The 25,598-nt window shown below is 42.2% G+C and overlaps 1 protein-coding gene across 1 annotated transcript in view; it reads right to left on the minus strand.

Moving 5' to 3' along the window:
* LOC139764064 (uncharacterized) overlaps positions 1-25,598 on the minus strand; it is a 180,093-nt gene that overhangs the window by 79,832 nt on the left and 74,663 nt on the right. The window lies entirely within an intron of this gene.

The following is a 25,598-nucleotide window of genomic DNA, read 5'->3' on the forward strand; positions in this document are numbered from 1 at the left end:
AGTTTGAAAGAAAGAAAATATATATATATATATATATATATATATATATATATATATATATATATATATATATATATATATATATATATATATTTGTTCTCCCTAAAATTTGGTGATGCTCTCTCACCCCAACTCTCATTTGCCCTTTTTTTCACCTCTTGCATATATATATATATATATATATATATATATATATATATATATATATATATATATATATATATATATATATATATATATATTTCCCTGGGGATAGGGGAGAAAGAATACTTCCCACGTATTCCCTGCGTGTCGTAGAAGGCGACTAAAAGGGAAGGGAGCGGGGGGGCTGGAAATCCTCCCCTCTCTTTTTTTTTTTTTTTTTTTTTTTTTTCAAAAGAAGGAACAGAGAAGAGGTCCAGGTGAGGATATTCCCTCAAAGGCCCAGTCCTCTGTTCTTAACGCTACCTCGCTATCGCGGGAAATAGCGAATAGTATGAAAAAAAAAAAAAAAATATACATTTAGGGAATCAGTGATGGATTGCGCAAAAGATGCTTGTGGCATGAGAAGAGTGGGAGGTGGGTTGATTAGAAAGGGTAGTGAGTGGTGGGATGAAGAAGCAAGAGTATTAGTGAAAGAGAAGAGAGAGGCATTTGGACGATTTTTGCAGGGAAAAAATGCAATTGAGTGGGAGATGTATAAAAGAAAGAGACAGGAGGTCAAGAGAAAGGTGCAAGAGGTGAAAAAAAGGGCAAATGAGAGATGGGGTGAGAGAGTATCATTAAATTTTAGGGAGAATAAAAAGATGTTCTGGAAGGAGATAAATAAAGTGCGTAAGACAAGGGAGCAAATAGGAACTTCAGTGAAGGGGTGATAACAAGTAGTAGTGATGTGAGAAGGAGATGGAGTGAGTGTTTTAATAGTTTGTTGAATGTGTTTGATGATAGAGTGGCAGATATAGGGTGTTTTGGTCGAGGTGGTGTGCAAAGTGAAAGGGTTAGGGAGGATGATTCGGTAAACAGAGAAGAGGTAGTAAAAGCTTTGCGGAAGGTGAAATCCGGCAAGGCAGCGGGTTTGAATGGTATTGCAGTGGAATCTATTTAAAAAGGGGGTGACTGTACTGTTGACTGGTTGTTGAGGTTATTTAATGTATGTATGATTCATGGTGAGGTGCCTGAGGATTGGCGGAATGCTTGCATAGTGCCATTGTACAAAGGCAAAGGGGATAAAGGTGAGTGCTCAAATTACAGAGGTATAAGTTTGTTGAGTATTCCTGGGAAATTATATGGGAGGGTATTAATTGAGAGGGTGAAGGCATGTACAGAGCATCAGATTGGGGAAGAGCAGTGTGGTTTCAGAAGTGGTAGAGGATGTGTGGATCAGGTGTTTGCTTTGAAGAATGTATGTGAGAAATACTTAGAAAAGCAAATGGATTTGTATTTAGCATTTATGGATCTGGAGAAGGCATATGATAGAGTTGATAGAGATGCTCTGTGGAAGGTATTAAGAATATATGGTGTGGGAGGCAAGTTGTTAGAAGCAGTGAAAAGTTTTTATCGAGGATGTAAGGCATGTGTACGTGTAGGAAGAGAGGAAAGAGATTGGTTCTCAGTGAATGTAGGTTTGCGGCAGGGGTTTGTGATGTCTCCATGGTTGTTTAATTTGTTTATGGATGAGGATGTTAGGGAGGTGAATGCAAGTTTTGGAAAGAGGGGCAAGTATGCAGTCTGTTGTGGATAAGAGAGCTTGGGAAGTGAGTCAGTTGTTGTTCGCTGATGATACAGCGCTGGTGGCTGATTCATGTGAGAAATTGCAGAAGCTGGTGACTGGGTTTGGTAAACTGTGTGAAAGAAGAAAGTTGAGAGTAAATGTGAATAAGAACAAGGTTATTAGGTACAGTAAAGTTGAGAGCCAAGTCAATTGGGAGGTAATTTTGAATGGAGAAAAAACTGGAGGAAGTGAAGTATTTTAGATATCTGGGGGTGGAACTGGCAGCGGATGGAACCATGGAAGCGGAAGTGAATCATAGGGTGGGGGAGGGGGCGAAAATCCTTGGAGCCTTGAAGAATGTGTGGAAGTCGAGAACATTATCTCGGAAAGCAAAATTGGGTATGTTTGAAGGAACACTGGTTCCAACAATGTTATATAGTTGTAAGGCGTGGGCTATAGATAGAGCTTTGCGGCGGAGGGTGGATATGCTGGAAATGAGATGTTTGAGGACAATATGTGGTGTGCGGTGGTTTGATGGAGTAAGTAATGAAAGGGTAAGAGAGATGTGTGGTAATAAAAAAGAGTGTGATTGAGAGAGCAGAAGAGGGTGCTTTGAAATGGTTTGGTCACATGGAGAGAATGAGTGAGGAAAGATTGACAAAGACGATATATGTGTCTGAGGTGGAGGGAACGAGAAGTGGGCGACCAAATTGGAGGTGGAAAGATGGAGTGAAAAAGATTTTGAGCGATCGGTGCTTGAATATGCTGGAGGGTGAAACGCGTGCAAGGAATAGAGTGAATTGGAATGATGTAGTATACCGCGGTCGACTTGCTGTGAATGGATTGAACCAGGGCATGTGAAGCGTCAGGGGTAAACCATGGAAAGTTTTGTGGGGCCAGGATGTGGAAAGGGAGCTGTGGTTCGGTGCATTATACATGACAACTAGAGACTATGTGTAAACGAATGTGGCCTTTGTTGTCTTTTCCTAGAGCTACCTCGCACACATGCGGGGGAGGGGGCTGTCAATCCATGTGTGATGTGGTGACGACGGGATGAATAAAGGTAGACAGTATTAATCATGTATATGTGTATATATGTATGTCTCTGTGTGTATATATATGTATATGTTGAGATGTATAGGTATGCATATGTGCGTGTGTGGACGTGTATGTATATACATGTGTATATGGGAGGGGGGCCATTCTTTCACTAAAAATCTTTTTCACTCCATATTTCCACCTCCAATTTGGTCTCCCACCTCTTCTCGTTCCCTCAACCTCTGACACATATATCCTCTTTTTCAATCTTTCCTCACTCATTCTCTCCATGAGACCAAACAATTTCAGAACACCCTCTTCTGCTCTCTTAACCACAATCCTTTTATTACCATACATCTCGCATACCCTTTTATTACTTACTGGATCAAACCACCTCACACCACATATTGTCCTCAAACATCTCATTTCCAGCAATCCACCCTTCTCCGCACAACTGTATGTATAGCCCACGCCTCGCAACCATATAACATTGCTGGAACCACTATTCCTTCAAACATACCCATTTTTGCTTTCTAAGATAACGCTCTCGAATTCTACACATTTTTCAACGCTCCCAGATCTTTCGCCCCCTCCCCCACCCTATGATTCACTTCCGCTTCCATGGTTCCATCCGCTGCCAAATCCACTCCCAGATATCTAAAACACTTCACTTCCTCCAGTTTTTCTCCATTCAAACTTATCTCTCATATGACTTGTCTTTCAACCCTACCGTACCTAATTACCTCGCTCTTATTCACATTTACCCTCAGGTTTCTTCTTTCACACTTTACCAAACTTAGTCACCAGCTTCTGCAGTTTCTCACCCGAATCAGCCACCAGCGTTGTATCATCAGCGAACAACAACTGACTCACTTCCCAAGCTCTCTCATCCATAACAGCCTGCATACTTGCCCCTCTTTCTAAAACTCTTGCATTCACCTCCCTAACAACCCCATCCATAAACAAATCTAACAACCATGGAAACATCATGCACCCCAGCCGCAAACCAACATTCACTGAAAACCAATCACTTTCCTCTCTTCCTACACGTACACATGCCTTACATCCTCGATAAAAACTTTTCACTGCTTCTAACAACTTACCTCCCACAACTTACATTTTTGATACCTTCCACAGAGCATCTCTATCAACTCTACCACATGCCTTCTCCTAATCCATAAATACTACATACAAATCCATTTGCTTTACTAAGTATTTCTCACATACATTCTTCAAAGCAAACACCTGATCCACACATCCTCTACCACTTCTAAATCCACACTCCTCTTCCCCAATCTGATGCTCTGTACGTGCATTGACCCTCTCAATTAATACCCTCCCATATAATTTCCCAGGAATACTCAACAAACATATACCTCTGTAATATGAACACTCACTCTTATCCCTTTTGCATCTGTACAATGGCACTATGCAAGCATTCCGCCAGTCCTCAGACACCTCACCATGACTCATACATAAAATAACCTTACCAACCAGTCAACAATACAGTCACCCCCTTTTAATAAATTCCACTGCAATACCATCCATACCCACTGCCTTGCCGGCTTTCATCTTCCGCAAAGCTTTTACTACCGCTTCTCTGTTTACCAAATCATTCTACCTAACCCTCTCACTTTGCACACCACCTCGACCAAAACACCCTATATTTGCCACTCTATCATCAAACACATTCAACAAATTGGGGTTGCGAGGCATGGGCTATGGATAGCGTTGTGCGCAGGAGGGTGGATGTGCTGGAAATGAGATGTTTGAGGACAATATGTGGTGTGAGGTGGTGTGATCGAGTAAGTAATAATAGGATAAGAGAGATGATTGGTAATAAAAAGAGTGTGGTTGTGAGAGCAGAAGAGGGTGTTTGGAAATGGTTTGGTCTCATGGAGAGAATGAGTGAGGAAAGACTGACCAAGAGGATACATGTGTCAGAGGTGGAGTGAACGAGGAGAAGGGGGAGACCAAATTGGAGGTGGAAAAATGGAGTGAAAAAGATTTTGAGTGATCGGGCCCTCAACATGCAGAAGGGTGAAAGGCGTGCAAGGAATAGAGTGAATTGGAACGATGTGGTATACCGGGGTCGACGTGCTGTCAATGGATTGAACCAAGGCATGTGAAGCGTCTGGGGTAAACCATGGAATGTTCTGTGGGGCCTGGATGTGGAAAGGGAGCTGTGGTTTCGGTGCATTATTACATGACAGCTAGAGACTGAGTGTGAACGAATGTGGCCTCTGTAGTCTTTTCCTAGTGCTACCTCATACATATGAGGGGGGAGGGGGTTGCTATTCCATGTGTGACGAGGTGGCGATGGGAATGAATAAGGGCAGATAGTATGACTTATGTACATGTGTATATATGCACATGTCTGTGTGTGTATATATATGTATACATTGAGATGTATAGGTATGTATATTTGCTTGTGTGGAAGTGTATGAATATACATGTGTATGTGGGTGGGTTGGGCCATTCTTTCGTCTGTTTCCTTGCGCTACCTCGCTATCGCGGGAGACAGCGACAAAGCAAAATAATCATAATAATGATATATATATATATATATATATATATATATATATATATATATATATATATATATATATAACATACAAAGCTCCATCAGCCAGGATCGAACCTGGGACCCCTTGTGCAAGAGGCAGGCATGCTAACCACTAGGCTAAGGGACTGTATTATAGGAAACAACTATTCGAAATACTAAGTATTCGAATACCCTTCGTCTCACTATGGTGAGCAACGAGGTCTATCGGTTGTTTCCGAACAGAACACATACCCAGCTGATAGCGTTTTACCGAACCTGACTGTACAACGCGGAGTTATATGAATACGAATAAAGTGTATATGAACGCGCACCTTCATATATATATATATATATATATATATATATATATATATATATATATATATATATATATTATTTATTATTTAATTTGCTTTGTCGCTGTCTCCCGCGTAAGCGAGGTAACGCAAGGAAACAGACTAAAGAATGGCCCAACCCGCCCACATACACATGTATATACATACATGTCCACAAACACACAATATACATACCTATACATCTCAATGGACACATATATATACACACACAGACATATATATATATATATATATATATATATATATATATATATATATATATATATATATATATATATATATATATACACATGTACATAATTCATACTGTCTGCCTTTATTTGTTCCCATCGCCACCTCGCCACACATGGAATAACAACCCCCTCCCCCCTCATGTGTGCGAGGTAGCGCTAGGAAAAACACCAAAGGCCCCATTCGTTCACACTCAGTCTCCAGCTGTCATGTAATAATGCACCGAAACCACAGCTCCCTTTCCACAGCCAGGCCCCATACACTTTGCTTGGTTTACCCCAGACGCTTCACATGCCCTGGTTCAATCCATTGACAGCACGTCGACTCCGGTATACCACATCGTTCCAATTCACTCTATTCCTTGCACGCCTTTCACCCTCCTGCATCTTCAGGCCCCGATCACTCAAAATCTTTTTCACTCCATCTTTCCACCTCCAATTTGGTCTCCCACTTCTCCTCGTTCCCTTCACCTCTGACACATATATCCTCTTGGTCAATCTTTCCCCACTCATTCTCTCTATGTGACCAAACCATTTCAAAAAACCCCCTTCTGCTCTCTCAACGACACTCTTTTTATTTCCACACATCTCTCTCACCCTTACATTACTTACTCGATCAAACCACCTCACACCACATATTGTCCTCAAACATCTCATTTCAAGCACATCCACCCTCCTGCGCACAACTCCATCCATAGCCCACGCCTCGCAACCATACAACATTGTTGAAACCACTATTCCTTCAAACATACCCATTTTTGCTTTCCGAGATAATGTTCTCGACTTCCACACATTCTTCAAGGTTCCCAGAATTTTCGCCCCCTCCCCCACCCTATGATTCACTTCCGCTTCCATGGTTCCATCCGCTGCCAGATCCACTCCCAAATATCTAAAACACTTCACTTCCTCCAGCTTTTCTCCATTCAAACTTACCTCCCAATTGACTTGACCCTCAACCCTACTGTACCTAATAACCTTGCTCTTATTCACATTTACTCTTAACTTTCTTCTTTCAATCACTTTACCAAACTCAGTCACCAGCTTCTGCAGTTTCTTACATGAATCAGCCACCAGCGCTGTATCATCAGCGAACAACAACTGACTCACTTCCCAAGCTCTCTCATCCACAATAGACTGCATACTTGCCCCTCTTTCCAAAACTCTTGCATTCACCTTCCTAACAACCCCATCCATAAACAAATTAAACAACCATGGAGACATCACACACCCCTGCCGCAAACCTACATTCACTGAGAACCAATCACTTTCCTCTCTTCCTACACGTACACATGCCTTACATCCTCGATAAAAACATTTCACTGCTTCTAACAACTTGCCTCCCACACCATATATTCTTAAAACCTTCCACAGAACCTCTCTATCAACTCAATCATATGCCTTCTCCAGATCCATAAATGCTACATACAAATCTATTTGTTTTTCTAAGTATTTCTCGCATACATTCTTCAAAGCAAACACCTGATCCACACATCCTCTACCACATATGAAGCCACACTGCTCTTCCCCAATCTGATGCTCTGTACATGCCTTCACCCTCTCAATCAATACCCTCCCATATGATTTACCAGGAATACTCAACAAACATATACCTCTGTAATTTGAGCACTCACTCTTATCCCCTTTGCCTTTGTACAATGGCACTATGTAAGCATTCCGCCAATCCTCAGGCACCTCACCATGAATCATACATACATTAAATAACCTTACCAACCAGTCAACAATACAGTCACCCCATTTTTTAATAAATTCCACTGCAATACCATCCAAACCTGCTGCTTTGCCGGCTTTCATCTTCCGTAAAGCTTTTACTACCTCTTCTCTATCTACCAAATCATTTTCCCTAACCCTCTCACTTTGCACACCACCTCGACCAAGACATCCCACATCTGCCACTTTATCGTCAAACACATTCAACAAACCTTCAAAATACTCACTCCATCTCCTTCTCACATCACCGCTACTTGTTATCACCTCCCCATTAGCCCCCTTCACTGAAGTTCACATTTGCTCCCTTGTCTTACGCACTTTATTTACCTCCTTCCAGAACATCTTTTTATTCTCTTTAAAACTTAATGATACTCTCTCACCCCAACTCTCATTTGCCCTCTTTTTCACCTCTTGCACCTTTCTCTTGACCTCCTGTCTCTTTCTTTTATACCTCTCCCACTCATTTCCATTTTTTCCCTGCAAAAATCGTTCAAATGCCTCTCTCTTCTCTTTCACTAATAATCTTACTTCTTCATTCCACCACTCACTACCTTTTCTAATCAACCCACCTCACACGCTTCTCATGCCACAAGCATCTTTTGCTCAAGCCATCACTGCTTCCCTAAATACATCCCATTCCTCCCCCACTCCCCTTACCTCCTTTGTTCTCACCTTTTTCCATTCTGTACTCAGTCTCTCCTGGTACTTCCTCACACAAGTCTCCTTCCCAAGCTCACTTACTCTCACCACTCTCTTCATTCCAACGTTCTCTCTTCTTTTCTGAAAACCCCCACAAATCTTCACCTTCGCTTCCAAGATATAATGATCAGACATCCCTCCAGTTGCACCTCTCAGCACATTAACATCCAAAAGTCTCTCTTTCGTGCGTCTATCAATTAACACGTAATCCTATAACGCTCTCTGACCATCTCTCCTACTTACATACGTATACTTATGCATATCTCGCTTTTTAAACCAGGTATTCCCAATCACCAGTCCTTTTTCAGCACATTAATGTACAAGCTCTTCACCATTTCCATTTACAACACTGAACACTCCATGTATACCAATTATTCCCTCAACTGCCACATTACTCACCTTTGCATTCAAATCACCCATCACTATAACCCGGTCTTGTGCATCAAAACCACTAACACACTCATTCAGCTGCTCCCAAAACACTTGCCTCTCATGATCTTTCTTCTCATGCCCAGGTGCATATACACCAATAATCACCCATCTCTCTCCATCAACTTTCAGTTTTACCCATATCAATCTAGAATTTACTTTCTTATACTCTAAAACATACTCCCACAACTCCTGATTCAGGAGTAGTGCTACTCCTTCCCTTGCTCTTGTCCTCTCACTAACCCCTGACTTTACTCCCAAGACATTCCCAAACCACTCTTCCCCTTCACCCTTTAGCTTCGTTTCACTCAGAGCCAAAACATTTAGGTTCCTTTCCTCAAACATACTACCTATCTCTCCTTTTTTCTCATCTTGGTTACATCCACACACATTTACATACCGCAATCTGAGCCTTCGAAGAGGATGAGCACTCCTCGCGTGACTTCTTCTTCTGTTTCCTTTTTTAGAAAGTTAAAATACAAGGAGGGGAGGGTTTCTGGCCCCCCGCTCCCGTCCCCTTTAGTCGCCTTCTACGACACGTGAGGAATGCGTGGGAAGTATTCTTAATCCCTTATCCCCAGGGATATATATATATATATATATATATATATATATATATATATATATATATATATATATATATATATATATTTTTTTTTTTTTTTTGCTTTGTCGCTGTCTCCCGCGTTTGCGAGGTAGCGCAAGGAAACAGACGAAAGAAATGGCCCAACCCACCCCCATACACATGCCTTGATTCAATCCACTGACAGCACGTCAACCCCGGTATACCACATCGCTCCAATTCACTCTATTCTTTGCCCTCCTTTCACCCTCCTGCATGTTCAGGCCCCGATCACACAAAATCTTTTTCACTCCATCTTTCCACCACCAATTTGGTCTCCCTCTTCTCCTCGTTCCCTCCACCTCCGACACATATATCCTCTTGGTCAATCTTTCCTCACTCATTCTCTCCATGTGACCAAACCATTTCAAACACCCTCTTCTGCTCTCTCAACCACGCTCTTTTTATTTCCACACATCTCTCTTACCCTTACGTTACTTACTCGATCAAACCACCTCACACCACACATTGTCCTCAAACATCTCATTTCCAGCACATCCATCCTCCTGCGCACAACTCTATCCATAGTCCACGCCTCGCAACCATACATTGTTGGAACCACTATTCCTTCAAACATACCCATTTTTGCTTTCCGAGATAATGTTCTCGACTTCCACACATTCTTCAAGGCTCCCAGAATTTTCGCCCCCTCCCCTACCCTATGATCCACTTCCGCTTCCATGGTTCCATCCGCTGCCAGATCCACTCCCAGATATCTAAAACACTTCACTTCCTCCAGTTTTTCTCCATTCAAACTTTCCACCACCAATTTGGTTTCCCTCTTCTCCTCGTTCCCTCCACCTCCGACACATATATCCTCTTGGTCAATCTTTCCTCACTCATTCTCTCCATGTGACCAAACCATTTCAAAACACCCTCTTCTGCTCTCTCAACCACGCTCTTTTTATTTCCACACATCTCTCTTACCCTTACGTTACTTACTCGATCAAACCACCTCACACCACACATTGTCCTCAAACATCTCATTTCCAGCACATCCATCCTCCTGCGCACAACTCTATCCATAGTCCACGCCTCGCAACCATACATTGTTGGAACCACTATTCCTTCAAACATACCCATTTTTGCTTTCCGAGATAATGTCCTCGACTTCCACACATTCTTCAAGGCTCCCAGAATTTTCGCCCCCTCCCCTACCCTATGATCCACTTCCGCTTCCATGGTTCCATCCGCTGCCAGATCCACTCCCAGATATCTAAAACACTTCACTTCCTCCAGTTTTTCTCCATTCAAACTCACCTCCCAATTGAATTGACCCTCAACCCTACTGTACCTAATAACCTTGCTCTTATTCACATTTACTCTTAACTTTCTTCTTTCACACACTTTACCAAACTCAGTCACCAGCTTCTGCAGTTTCTCACATGAATCAGCCACCAGCGCTGTATCATCAGCGAACAACAACTGACTCACTTCCCAAGCTCTCATCCCCAACAGACTTCATACTTGCCCCTCTTTCCAAAACTCTTGCATTCACCTCCTAACAACCCCATCCATAAACAAATTAAACAACCATGGAGACATCACACACCCCTGCCGCAAACCTACATTCACTGAGAACCAATCACTTTCCTCTCTTCCTACACGTACACATGCCTTACATCCTCGATAAAAACTTTTCACTGCTTCTAACAACTTGCCTCCCACACCATATATTCTTAATACCTTCCACAGAGCATCTCTATCAACTCTATCATATGTCTTCTCCAGATCCATAAATGCTACATACAAATCCATTTGCTTTTCTAAGTATTTCTCACATACATTCTTCAAAGCAAACACCTGATCCACACATCCTCTACCACTTCTGAAACCACACTGCTCTTCCCCAATCTGATGCTCTGTACATGCCTTCACCCTCTCAATCAATACCCTCCCATATAATTTGCCACGAATACTCAACAAACTTATACCTCTGTAATCTGAGCACTCACTCTTATCCCCTTTGCCTTTGTACAATGGCACTATGCACGCATTCCGCCAATCCTCAGGCACCTCACCATGAGTCATACATACATTAAATAACCTTACCAACCAGTCAAAAATACAGTCACCCCCTTTTTTAATAAATTCCACTGCAATACCATCCAAACCTGCTGCCTTGCCGGCTTTCATCTTCCGCAAAGCTTTTACTACCTCTTCTCTGTTTACCAACTCATTTTCCCTAACCCTCGCACTTTGCACACCACCTCGACCAAAACACCCTATATCTGCCACTCTATCATCAAACACATTCAACAAACCTTCAAAATACTCACTCCATCTCCTTCTCACATCACCACTACTTGTTATCACCTCCCCATTTGCGCCCTTCACTGAAGTTCCCATTTGCTCCCTTGTCTTACGCACTTTATTTACCTCCTTCCAGAACATCTTTTTATTCTCCCTAAAATTTAATGATACTCTCTCACCCCAACTCTCATTTGCCCTTTTTTTCACCTCTTGCACCTTTCTCTTGACCTCCTGTCTCTTTCTTTTATACGTCTCCCACTCAATTTCATTTTTTCCCTGCAAAAATCGTTGAAATGCCTCTCTCGTCTCTTTCACTAATACTCTTACTTCTTCATCCCACCACTCACTACCCTTTCTAATCAACCCACCTCCCACTCTTCTCATGCCACAAGCATCTTTTGCGCAATCCATCACTGATTCCCTAAATACATCCCATTCCTCCCCCACTCCCCTTACTTCCATTGTTCTCACCTTTTTCCATTCTGTACTCAGTCTCTCCTGGTACTTCCTCACACAAGTCTCCTTCCCAAGCTCACTTACTCTCACCACCCTCTTCACCCCAACATTCACTCTTCTTTTCTGAAAACCCATACAAATCTTTACCTTAGCCTCCACAAGATAATGATCAGACATCCCTCCAGTTGCACCTCTCCAGTTGCACCTTTGCCTTTGTACAATGGCACTATGCAAGCATTCCGCCAATCCTCGGGCACCTCACCATGAATCATACATACATTAAATAACCTTACGAACCAGTCAACAATACAGTCACCCCCCTTTTTTTTTTAACAAATTCCACTGCAATACCATCCAAACCTGCTGCCTTGCCGGCTTTCATCTTCCGCAAAGCTTTCACTACCTTTTCTCTGTTTACCAAATCATTTTCCCTAACCCTCTCACTTTGCACACCACCTCGACCAAAACACCCTATATCTGCCACTCTATCATCAAACACATTCTACAAACCTTCTAAATACTCACTCCATCTCCTTCTCACATCACCACTACTTGTTATCGCCTCCCCATCAGCCCCCTTCACTGAAGTTCCCATTTGCTCCCTTGTCTTACGTACTTTATTTACCTCCTTCCAGAACATCTTTTATTCTCCCTAAAATTTAATGATACTCTCTCACCCCAACTCTCATTTGCCCTCTTTTTCACCTCTTGCACCTTTCTCTTGACCTCCTGTCTTTCTTTTATACCTCTCCCACTCATTTGCATTTTTCCCTGCAAAAATCGTCCAAATGCCTCTCTCTTCTCTTTCACTAATAATCGTACTTCTTCATCCCACCACTCGCTACCCTTTCTAATAAACCCACTTCCCTCGCTTCTCATGCCACAAGCATCCTTTGCGCAAGCCATCACTGCTTCCCTAAATACATCCCATTCCTCCCCCTCTCCCCTTACCTCCTTTGTTCTCACCTTTTTCCATTCTGTACTCAGTTTCTCCTAGTACTTCCTCACACAAGTCTCCTTCCCAAGCTCACTTACTCTCACCACCCTCTTCACCCCAACATTCTCTCTTCTTTTCTGAAAACCCATACAAATCTTCACCTTCGCTTCCACAAGATAATGATCAGACATCCCTCCAGTTGCACCTCTCAGCACATTAACTTCCAAAAGTCTCTCTTTCGCGCGCCTGTAAATTAACACGTAATCCAATAAAGCTCTCTGGCCATCTCTCCTACTTACATACGTATACTTATGTATATCTCACTTTTTAAACCAGGTATTCCCAATCGCCAGTCCTTTTTCAGCACATAAATCTACAAGCTCTTCACCATTTCCATTTACAACACTGAACACCCCATGTATACCAATTATTCCCTTAACTGCCACGTTACTCACCTTTGCATTCAAATCACCCATCACTATAACCCGGTCTTGTGCATCAAAACCACTAACACACTCATTCAGCTGCTTCCAAAACACTTGCCTCTCATGATCTTTCTTCTCATGCCCAGGTGCAAAGGGGATAAGAGTGAGTGCTCAAATTACAGAGGTATAAGTTTATTGAGTATTCCTGGTAAATTATATTGGAGGGTATTGACTGAGAGGGTGAAGGCATGTACAGAGCATCAGATTGGGGAAGAGCAGTGTGGTTTCACAAGAGGTAGAGGATGTGTGGATCAGGTGTTTGCTCTGAAGAATGTATGTGAGAAATACTTAGAAAAGCAAATGGATTTGTATGTAGCATTTATGGATCTGGAGAAGACATATGATAGAGTTGATAGAGATGCTCTGTGGAAGGTACTAAGAGTATATGGTGTGGGAGGCAAGTTGTTAGAAGAAGTGAAAAGTTTTTATCGTGGATGTAAGGCATGTGCACGTGTAGGAAGAGAGGAAAGTGATTGGTTCTCAGTGAATGTAGGTTTGCGGCAGGGGTGTGTGATGTCTCCATGGTTGTTTAATTTGTTTATGGATGGGGATGTTAGGGAGGTGAATGCAAGAGTTTTGGAAAGAGGGGCAAGTATGAAGTCTGTTGGGGATGAGAGAGCTTGGGAAGTGACTCAGTTGTTGTTCGCTGATGATACAGCGCTGGTGGCTGATTCATGTGAGAAACTGCAGAAGCTGGTGACTGAGTTTGGTAGTGTGTGAAAGAAGAAAGTTAAGAGTAAATGTGAATAAGAGCAAGGTTATTAGGTACAGTAGGGTTGAGGGTCAAGTCAATTGGGAGGTAAGTTTGAATGGAGAAAAATTGGAGGAAGTAAAGTGTTTTAGATATCTGGGAGTGGCTCTGGCAGCGGGTGGAACCATGGAAGCGGAAGTGAATCATAGGGTGGGGTAGGGGGCGAAAATCCTGGGAGCCTTGAAGAATGTGTGGAAGTCGAGAACATTATCTCGGAAAGCAAAAATGGGTATGTTTGAAGGAATAGTGGTTCCAATAATGTTGTATGGTTGCGAGGCGTGGGCTATGGATAGAGTTGTGCGCAGGAGGGTGATTGTGCTGGAAATGAGATGTTTGAGAATATGTAGTGTGAGGTGGTTTGATCGAATAGGTGATGTAAGGGTAAGAGAGATGTGTGGAAATAAAAAGAGCGTGGTTGAGAGAGCAGAAGAGGGTGTTTTGAAATGGTTTGGGCACATGGAGAGAATGAGTGAGGAAAGATCGACCAAGAGGATATATGTGTCGGAGGTGGAGGGAACGAGGAGAAGTGGGAGACCAAATTGAGGTGGAAAGATGGAGTGAAAAAGATTTTGAGTGATCGGGGCCTTAACATGCAGGAGGGTGAAAGGCGGGCAAGGAATAGAGTAAATTGGATCGATTTGGTATACCGGGGTCGACGTGCTGTCAATGGATTGAATCAGGGCATGTGAAGCGTCTGGGGTAAACCATGGAAAGTTCTGTGGGGCCTGGATGCGGAAAGGGAGGTGTGGTTTCGGGCATTATTGCATGAAGGCTAGAGACTGAGTGTGAACGAATTGGGCCTTTGTTGTCTTTTCCTAGCGCTACCTCACACACATGAAGGGGGAGGGGGATGTTATTCCATGTGTGGCGAGGTGGCGATGGAAATGAATAAAGGCAGACAGTGTGAATTGTGTGCATGTGTATATATGTAGGTGTGTGTGTGGATATATATATGTGTACATTGAGATGTATGGGTATGTATATTTGCGTGTGTGGACGTCTATGTATATACATGTATATGGGGGTGGGTTGGGCCATTTCTTTCGTCTGTTTCCTTGCGCTTCCTCGCAAACGCGGGAGACAGCGACAAAGCAAAATAATAAATGATAAAATAAATAAATAAATATATATATATATATATATATATATATATATATATATATATATATATATATATATATATATATATATATATATATATATATATTTCTTTGTCGCTGTCTCCGGCGTTAACGAGGTAGAGCAAGGAAACAGACGAAAGAATGGCCCAACCCTCTCACATATGTATATACATACACGTCCACACACGCACGTATACATACCTATACATCTCAACGTATACATATATATACACACAGACATATACATATATACAAATGTAAATAATTCTTACTGTCTGCCTTTATTCATTCCCATCGTCACCCCGCCAAATATGAAATAACAACCCCCTCCCCCCGCATGTGTGCGAGGTAGCACTTGGAAAAAACAACAAAGGCCACATTCGTTCACACTCAGCCTCTAGCTGCCATGTATAATGCACTGAAACCACAGCTCCCTTTCTATATCCAAGCCCCACAGAATTATCCATGGTTTACCCCAGACGCTTCACATGCCCTGGTTCAATCCACTGACAGCACGTCGACCCCAGTATACCACATCGTTCCAATTCACTCTATTCCTTGCACGCATTTCACCCTCCTGTATGTTCAGGCCCCGATCAATCAAAATCTTTTTCACTCCATCTTTCCAACTCCAATTTGGTCTCCCACTTCTCCCTCGTTCCCTCCACCTCTGACACATATATCCTCTTGGCCATTCTTTCCTCACTCGTTCTCTCCATGTGACCAAACCATTTCAAAACACCCTCTTCTGCTCTCTCATTCACACTCTTTTCATTACCACACACCTCCCTTACCCTGTTACTACTTACTCGATCAAACCACCTCACACCGCATATTGTCCTCAAACATCTTATTTCCAGCTCATCCACCCTCCTCCGCACAACTCTATCTATAGCCCACGCCTCGCAACCATATAACATTGTTGGAACCACTATTCCTTCAAACATACCCATTTTTGCTTTCTGAGACAATGTTCTCGACTTCCACACATTCTTCAACGCTCCCAGAACTTTCGCCCCCTCCCCCACCCTAGCCTGATCCAGGTACCCATTTTATCGACCAACCCCAAGCACTGGAAGATGAGCTGGGTTGACTGTGGACCGACTGCTATAACCAGGATTCTAACTCGACCCTGGATGACCAGTGGATGCGTCATCGTCAGGAACTCTAACTGTTACACCACTGTTACATGTGTTCTCACCACTAGATGGTTTGGCTTCATTTTACGTTGGTCAAGGTGTGATCAGAGAGTGCCTATACATAGTAGTATCACATGTTGCGTACTTGAGAATACGACGTCCTGATTGTGAGTTCATCTGATTGCTTTTGTTATTTTTCAGATGAGGGAGAACTTTTAACATTGAATGTTACTAGGTAAGACTAACGTAATGTGTGGTACCCGTACAGAAGTAAAACGCAAGTCTAAGGGGGTGTGGTTCATCGACAGTGGTACAAGGTAAGGTTAAGGAGGTGTAGTACATGTACAATAGTACAAGGTAAGGTTAAGTTGATGTGTGGTACATCTGTAGTGCTACAAGGTCAGGTTAAAGTGATGTGTGGTACATGTACAGTGGTACAAGGTAAGCTTAAGATGATGTGTGGTACACGTACAGTGGTAGAAGGTAGGGTTAGGGTGATGTGTGGCACATGTACAGTGGTACAAGGTAAGGTTAAGGTGATGTGTGGTACATGTACAGTAGTACAAGGTAAACTTAACGTGATGTGTGGTACATGAACAGTGGTACAAGGCTAAGCTAAGGTGATGTGTGGTGTATGTATAGTGGTACAAGGTAAGTGTAAGATGTGTGGTACATGTACAGTGGTACAAGGTAAGGTTAAGATGATGTGTGCTACATGTACAGTGGTACAAGGTGAGGTTAACATGATGTGTGGTACATGTGCAGTGGTAAGGTAAGGTGAAGTGTGGTACATGTACAGTGGTACAGGGTAAGGTTAAGGTGATGTGTGGTGTATGTACAGCGGTACAAAGTATGGTTAAGGTGATGTATGTTACATGTACAGTGGTACAAGGTGAGGGTAAGGTAATGTGTGGCACAAGTACAGTGGTATAAGGTAAGGTTAAGGTAATGTGTGGTACATGTACAGTGGTACAAGTTAAGGTTAAGGTTATGTGTGGTATATGTACAGTGCTAAAATGTAAGGTTAAGGTGATGTGTGGTACATGTACAGTGGTGCAAGGTAAGGTTAAGGTGATGTGTGGTACATGTACAGTGTTAAAAGGTAAGGTTCAGGTGATGTGTGGTACAAGTACAATGGTACAAGGTAAGGTTAAGGTGATGTGGGGTATATGTACAGTGGTCCAAGGTACGGTTAAGGTGATATGTGGTAAATATACAGTGGTATAATGTAAGGTTAAGGTGATGTGTGGTACAAGTACAGTGGTATAGGGCAAGGTTAAGATGATGTGTGCTACATGTACAGTGGTACAAGGTAAGGTTATGGTGATGTGTGGTACATGTACAATGGTAAATGGTAAGGTTAAGGTGATTCGTGGTACAAGTACAGTGGTACAAGTTAAGGTTAGGGTGATGTGTGGTATATGTATAGTGGTCCAAATAAAAATCAAGGTGATATGTGGTGTATGTACAGTGGTACAAAGTAAGGTTAAGGTGATGTGTGTTACATGTACAGTAGTACAAGGTAAGGTTAAGGTGATGTGTCGTACATGTACATTGGTACAAGGTAAGGTTAAGGTCCTGGGTGGTACATATACAGTGGTATAAGGTAAGGTTAAGGTGATATGTGTGGTGCATATACAGTGGTACAATGTAAGGTTAAGTTGATGTATGGTTTATGTACAGTGGTAAAAAGTAAGGTAACGGTGATGTGTGTTACATGTACAGTAGTAGAAGGTAAGGGTAAGGTGATGTGTGATACATGTACAGAGGTACAAGGTAAGGTTAAAGTGATGTGTGGTGCGTGTACAGAGGTATAAAGTAAGGTTAAGGTGATGTGTGGTATATGTACAGTGGTACAAGGTATGGTTAAGGTGATGTGTGGTACATGTACATTGGTATAAGTTAAGGTTAAGGTGATGTATGATATATGTACAGTGGTAGAGGATAAGGTGATGGTGATGTCTGGCACATGCACAGTTCTAGGTGAGGTTAGAGTGATGTATGCTACATATACTATGGTACAAGGTAAGGTTAAGATGATGGGTGGTACATGTACAGTGGTACAAGGTAAAGGTGAAGGTGATGCGTAGTACAAGGCAAGGTTAAGGTGAGGTGTGGTACATTTACAGTGGTACAAAGTAAGGTTAAGGTGATGAGTGTTACATGTTCAGTGGTACAAGGTAAGATTACGGTGATGTGTGGTACATGTACAGTGGTATGAGGTAAGGTTAAGGTGTTGTGTGGTACATGTAAAGTGGTACAAGGTAAGGTTAAGGTGATGTGTGGTATATGTACAGTGGTGAGAGTTAAGATGAAGGTGATGTGTATTACATGTACAGTGGCACAAGGTAAGGTTTACGTGATGTGTGGTACATGTACAGTGGTATAAGGTGAGGTTAAGGTGATGTGTGGTACATGTACAGTGGTACAAAGTAAGGTTAGGGTGATGTGTGGTGTATGTTCAGTGGCACAAGGTAATGTTAAGGTGATGTGTGTTACATGTACAATGGTACAAGGTAAGGTTAAGGTGATGTGTGTACATGTACAATGGTAAAAGGTAAGGTTTAGGTGATGTGTGGTACATGTACAGTGGTACAAGGTAAGGTTAAGGCGATGTGTGGTATATGTGCAGTGGTGCAAATTATGGTGAAGGTGATGCGTGTTACATGTACAGTGGTACAAGGTAAGGTTTAGGTGATGTGTGTACATGTACAGTGGTATAAGGTAAGGTTAAGGTAATGTGTGGTACATGTACAGTGGTACAGGGTACGGTTAAGGTGATGTGTGGTACATGTAGAGTGGTATAAGGTAAGATTAATATGTGTGCTACATGTACAGTGGTACGAGGTAAGGTTAAGATGATGTGAGGTACATGAATAGTGGTACAAGGTGAGGTTAAGGTGATGTGGTACATGTACAGTGGTACAAGGCAAGGTTAAGGTGAGATGTGGTACATTTACAGTGGTACAAAGTAAGGTTAAGTTGATGTGTGGGGTATGTGCAGTGGTACAAGGTAAGGTTAAGGTGATGTGTGTTACATGTGCAGTGGTACAAGGTAAGGTTAAGGTGATTTGTGGTACATGTACAATGGTACGAGGTAGGGTTAAGGTGATGTGTGGTACATGTACAGTCGTGCAAGATAAGGTTAAGGTAATGTGTGGTGTATGTACAGTGGTACAAGGTAAGGTTAAGGTGATGTGTGGTACATGTACAGTGGTAAAAGGTAAGGGTCATGTGATATGTGGTATAGGTACAGTGGTATAAGGTAAGGTTAAAGTGATAAATGGTACATGTACAGTGATATAGGGTAAGGTTAAGGCGATGTGTGGTACATGTACAGTGGTTTAAAGCAAGGTTAAGGTGATGTGTGGTACATGTGCAGTGGTACAAGGTGAGGTTAAGGTGATGTGTGGTAAATGCACAGTGGTATAGGGTAAGGTTAAAGTGATGTGTGTTACATGTACAGTGGTATAAGGCAAGGTTAAGGTGATATGTGGTACATGTACAGTGGTACAAGGTGAGGTTAAGGTGATGAATGGAACATGTACAGTGGTATAGGGTTAGGTTAAGGTGATGCGTGGTACATGTAAAGTGGTATAAGATAAGGTTAAGACGATGTGTGCTACATGTACAGTGGTACAAGGAAAGGTTAAGGTGATATGTGCTACATGTACAGTGGTACAAGGTGAAGTTACGGTGATGTGTGCTACATGTACAGTGGTACAAGATAAGGTTAAGGTGATGTGTGATACATGTACAATGGCACAATGTTAAGGTGATGAGTGGTACGTGTACAGTGGTACAGTGTACGGTACAAGGTGAGGTTATGGTAATGTGTGGTATGTGTATAGTAGTAGTGGGTGAGGTTAAGATGAGTGGCATACGTACAGTGGTACAAGGTGAGGTTCAGGTGATATTTGGCACATGTATTTTGGTACAAAGTAAGGTTAAGGTGATGTATTCTACATGTATAGTGGTTAAAAGTAAGCTTAAGGTGATGTGGGGTATATGAATAGTGGTATAAGGTAAGGTTAAGGTGATTTGCTGTACATATACAGTGGTACAAGGTAAGGTTAGGGTGATGTGTGGCACATGTACAGTGGTACAAGGTAAGGTTAAGGTGATGTGTGCTACAAGTACAGTGGTACAAAGTAAGGTTAAGGTGATGTGTGGTGTATGTACAGTGGTAGAAAGTAAGCTTAAGGTGATGTGTGTTACATGTACAGTGATACATGGTAAGGTTAAGGTGATGTGTGGTATATGTACAGTGGTACAACGTAAGGTTAAGTTGATGTGTGCAAAGAGGTACAAGGTAAGGTTTAGGTGGTGTGGTACATGTACAGTGATACAGGGTCAGGTTGAGGTGATGTGTGGTACGTGTACTGTGGTACAAGGTAAGGTCAAGGTGATGTGTTGTACATGTACATGGGTACAAGGTAAGGGATGTGTGTTACATGTACAGAGTACAAGGTAAGGTTAATGTGATGTGTGGTACATGTACAGTGGTACAAGGTAAGGTTGAGGTGATGCGTTGTACATGTACAGTGGTAGAAGGTAAGGATGCGGTGATGTGTGGTACATGTACAGCGGTGCAAGGTGAGGTTGAGGTGATGTATGGTAAATGTACAGTGGTACAAAGTGAGGTTAAGGTGATGTATGGTACATTTACTATGGTACAAGGTAAGGTGATGTGTGGTACATGTACAGTGGTACAAGGTAAGGTTGAGCTAATGTGTGGTACATGTACAGTGGTACAAGGTAAGGTCAAGGTGATGTGTGGTATATGTACATAGGTACGAGGTAAGGGATGTGTGATACATGTACAGTAGTACAAAGTGAGGTTAAGGTGATGTGTGGTACATGTACAATAGTACAAGGTAAGGTTGAGGTGATGTGTTGTACATGTACAGTGGTACAAGGTAAGGATGCGGTGATGTGTGGTACATGTACAGTGGTACAAGGTAAGGCTAAGGTGGTGTGGTACATGTACAGTGGTACAAGGTAAGGTTGAGGTGATGTGTAGTTCATGTACAGCGGTACAAGGTGAGGTTGAGGTGATGTGTGGTCCATGTACAGTGGTACAAAGTGAGGTTAAGGTGATGTGTGGTACATGTACAGTGGCACAAGGTACGGTTGAGGTAGTGTGGTACATGTACTGTTGCACAAGGTAAGGTTGAGGTGATGTGCGGTACTTGTACAGTGGTGCAAGGTAAGGTTAAGGTGATGCGTGGTACATGTACAGTGGTACAAGGTAAGGTTAAGGTGGTGTGGTAAATGTACAGTGGTACAAGGTAAGGTTGAGGTGATGTGTGGTACATGTACAGCGGTACAAAGTGAGGTTGAGGTGATGTATGGTACATGTACAGTGGTATAAAGTGAGGTTAAGGTGATGTGTGGTACATGTACAGTGGTATAAAGTAAGGTTAAGGTGATGTGTGGTACATGTATTGTGGTACAAGGTAAGGTTGAAGTGATGTGTGGTACATGTACAGTGGTACAAGGTAAGGTCAAGGTGATGTGTGGTATATGTACATAAGTAGAAGGTAAGGGATGTGTGGTACATGTACAGTGGTACAAAGTGAGGTTAAGGTGATGTGTGGTTCATGTAATGTGGCACAGGTAAGGTTATGGTGATGTGTGGTACATGTACAGTGGTACATGGTAAGGTCAAGATGATGTGTGGTACATGTACATAGGTACAAGGTAAGGGATGTGTGGTATATGTACATAGGTACAAGGTAAGGTTAAGGTGATGTGTGGTACATGTAAAATGGTACAAGGTAAGGTTGAGGTGATGTGTAGTACAAGGTAAGGTTTAGGTGATGTGTGGTACATGTACAGTGGTACAAGGTAAGGTTAAGGTGATGTGTGGTACATGTGCAGCGGTACAAGGTAAGGTTGAGGTGATGTGTGGTCCATGTACAGTGGTACAAAGTGAGGTTAGGGCGATGTGTGGTACATGTACAGTGGTACAAGGTACGGTTGAGGTGGTGTGGTACATGTACTGTTGCACAAGGTAATGTTGAGGTGATGTGCGGTACATGTACAGTGGTACAAGTTGAGATTGAGGTAATGTATGGTACATGTACAGTGGTACAAAGTGAGGTTAAGGTGATGTGTGGTACATGTACAGTGGTACAAGGTAAGATTGAGGTGATGTGTGGTACATGTACAGTGGTACAAGTTGAGATTGAGGTAATGTATGGTACATGTACAGTGGTACAAAGTCAGTTTAAGGTGATGTGTGGTACATGTACAGTGGTACAAGGTGAATTTGAGGTGATGTGTGGTACATGTAGAGTGGTACAAGGTAAGATTGAAGTGATGTGTGGTACTTGTACAGTGGTACAAGTTGAGGTTGAGGTGATGTATTGTACATGTGCAGTGGAACAAAGTGAGGTTAAGGTGATATATGGTACATGTACAGGTGGTACTTAGGTGAGGTGAAGGTGATGTGTCGTACACGTACAGTGGTGCAAGGTAAGGTTAAGGTGATGTGTGGTACATGTACAATGGTTCAAGGTGAGGTTAAAGTGATGTGTGGTACATCTAGAGTAGTACAAGGTGAGGTTAAAGTGATTTGTGGCACAGGAATAGTTTGATACCACGAAGGTGAACCACAAATAAGGATAATGGCAAATGAAGAACGTAAAACCTTCAATACAAACCCTTGATTAATGAATGAAAACGTATTTACATATGAATGAAAGAGACAGAGATAAATAAGGTTCTTATTACAAGTATTTACATCTCGGAATAACAAGTTATAATGTATGAAGGTCAATAAATGGAGAAGACAAGTTAGTTTGATGATCAAGCATGATACCGATCGTTACTCCTAACCCATCATGATCTAACATAATCATGGCTTGCGACAGTGCAAGGGAGTTCAACAGATATGGTACACCTGGACTTTTGGTTGAGAGGGAGCAGAACAGATATGGTACACCTGGACTTATGGTTGAGAGAGAGTTGAACAAATATGGTACAATTGGACTTATGTTTGAGAGTTGAACAAATATGGTACACTTGGATATATGGTCAAGAGAAAGTTGAATTAATATGGTACACCTCGACTTATGGTTGAGAGAGAGTTGAACAGATATGGTACACCTGGAATTATGGCCAAAAGTGAGTTGAACAAATATGGTACACTTGGACTTCTGGTTAAGATGGAGTCCTATGGTACACCTGGACTTATGGTCAAGAGGGAGCTGAATTAATATTGTACACTTGGACTTATGGCCAAGAGGGAGTTGAACTGATATGGTACAACTGGACTTTTGGTTACGAGGGAGTTGAACAGATGTGATGCACTTAATCTTATGGTTGAGAGGGAAATGAACAGATATAGTACACTTGGACTTATGCACGAAAGAGTTGAACAGACATGGTACACCTGGCCTTATTGTTGAGAGGGAGTTGAACAGATGTGATATACCTAAACTTATGGTTAAGAGGGAGTTGAATAGATAAGGTACACCTGGATTTATGATCAAGAGGGAGTTGAAACGGTATGGTACACCTGGACTTATGGTCAAGAGAGAGTTGAACAGATATGGTAAACCTTGATTTATGTTCAAAAGGGAGTTCAACAGATATGGTACACCTGAACTTATGGTCAAAAGGGAGTTCAAAAGATATGGTACACCTGGACTTCTGCTCAAGAGAAAGTTGAACTGACAATGTGCACCTGGACTTATGGCTGAGTGAGAGTTGAATAGATACGGGAAACCTAGACTTATGGGCGAGAAGGAGTTCAATCGATATGGTACACTTGGTCTGATGGTTGAGAGGGACTTGAACAGATGTGATAACCTGGACTTATAGTTGAGTGGGAGTTGCATAGATATGGTACACCTGGACTTATGGTTCAGAGTGAGTAGAACATATATGGTACACCCTGACTTATGGTCAAGAGGCAGTTGAACGGATGTGGTACAAATGCTCTTTTGGTTGAGAGGGAGTTGAACAGATATGATACACTTGGACTTATTGCTCAGAGAGAGTTCAACAGATATGGTACGCCAGGACTTATGGTTGAGAGGGAGTTGAACAGATATGGTTTACCTCGACTTATGGTCAAGAGAGAGTTGGACAGATATAGTACAATTGGACTAATGGTTGAGAGGGAGTTGAACGGATATTTAACGTATGAACTTATGGCCAAAAGGGAGTTGAACAAATATGGTACAACTGGACGTATGTTCAAGAAGGAGTTGAACAGATATGGTACACCTGAAGTTAAGGTTGAGAGGAAGTTGAACAGATATGGTACACTGGACTTATGGTCAAGAGGGAGTTGAACAGTTATGGTACGCCTGGACTTACGGTCGAGAGGGAGTTGAAGAAATTTTACAAAAGGTCTTTTCGTTGAGAGGGAGTTGAACAGATATGGTACACCTAAACTTATGATTAGGAGGGAGTTGAACAGATATGGTACACCTGAACTTATGGTCAAGAGGGAGTTGAACAAATATGGTACACCTGGACTTCTGGTTGAGGAGTTGAACAGATATGATACTCCTGGACTCATGGTTGACTGGGAGTTGAACAAATATGGTACACGTGGATTTATGATCATGAGGGGTTTGAACAGATATGGTACACCTGGATTTATGGTTCAGAGGGAGTTGAACAGATATAGTACACCTGGACTTATGGTTGAGAAAGAGTTGAACATATATGGTACGCCTTATGGTTCAGAAAGAGTTGAACATTTATGGTATAGCTTGAATTATGGTCAAGAGGGAGTTGAACAGATGTCGTACAAAAGGACTTTTGGTTGAGAGTTGAACAGATATGGTACACCTGGACTTATGGTTGAGAGGGAGTTGAACAGATGTGGTACACCTGGACTTATGGTTGAGAGGGAGTTGAACAGATATGGTACACCTGGATTTATGGTTGAGAGGGAGTTGGACAGATATAGTATAATTGGACCCATGGTTGAGAGGGAATTGAACGGATATGGTACACCTGGACTTACGGTCAAAAGGGAGTTGAACAGATATGGTATAACCGAACTAATGTTCAAGAGAGAGTTGAACAGATATGGTACACCTGAAGTTAATACTGAGAGTGAGTCGAATAGATATGGTACACTGGACTTATGGTTA

Source organism: Panulirus ornatus, chromosome 48, assembly GCF_036320965.1.
Source record: "Panulirus ornatus isolate Po-2019 chromosome 48, ASM3632096v1, whole genome shotgun sequence".
NCBI lineage: Eukaryota > Metazoa > Arthropoda > Malacostraca > Decapoda > Palinuridae > Panulirus > Panulirus ornatus.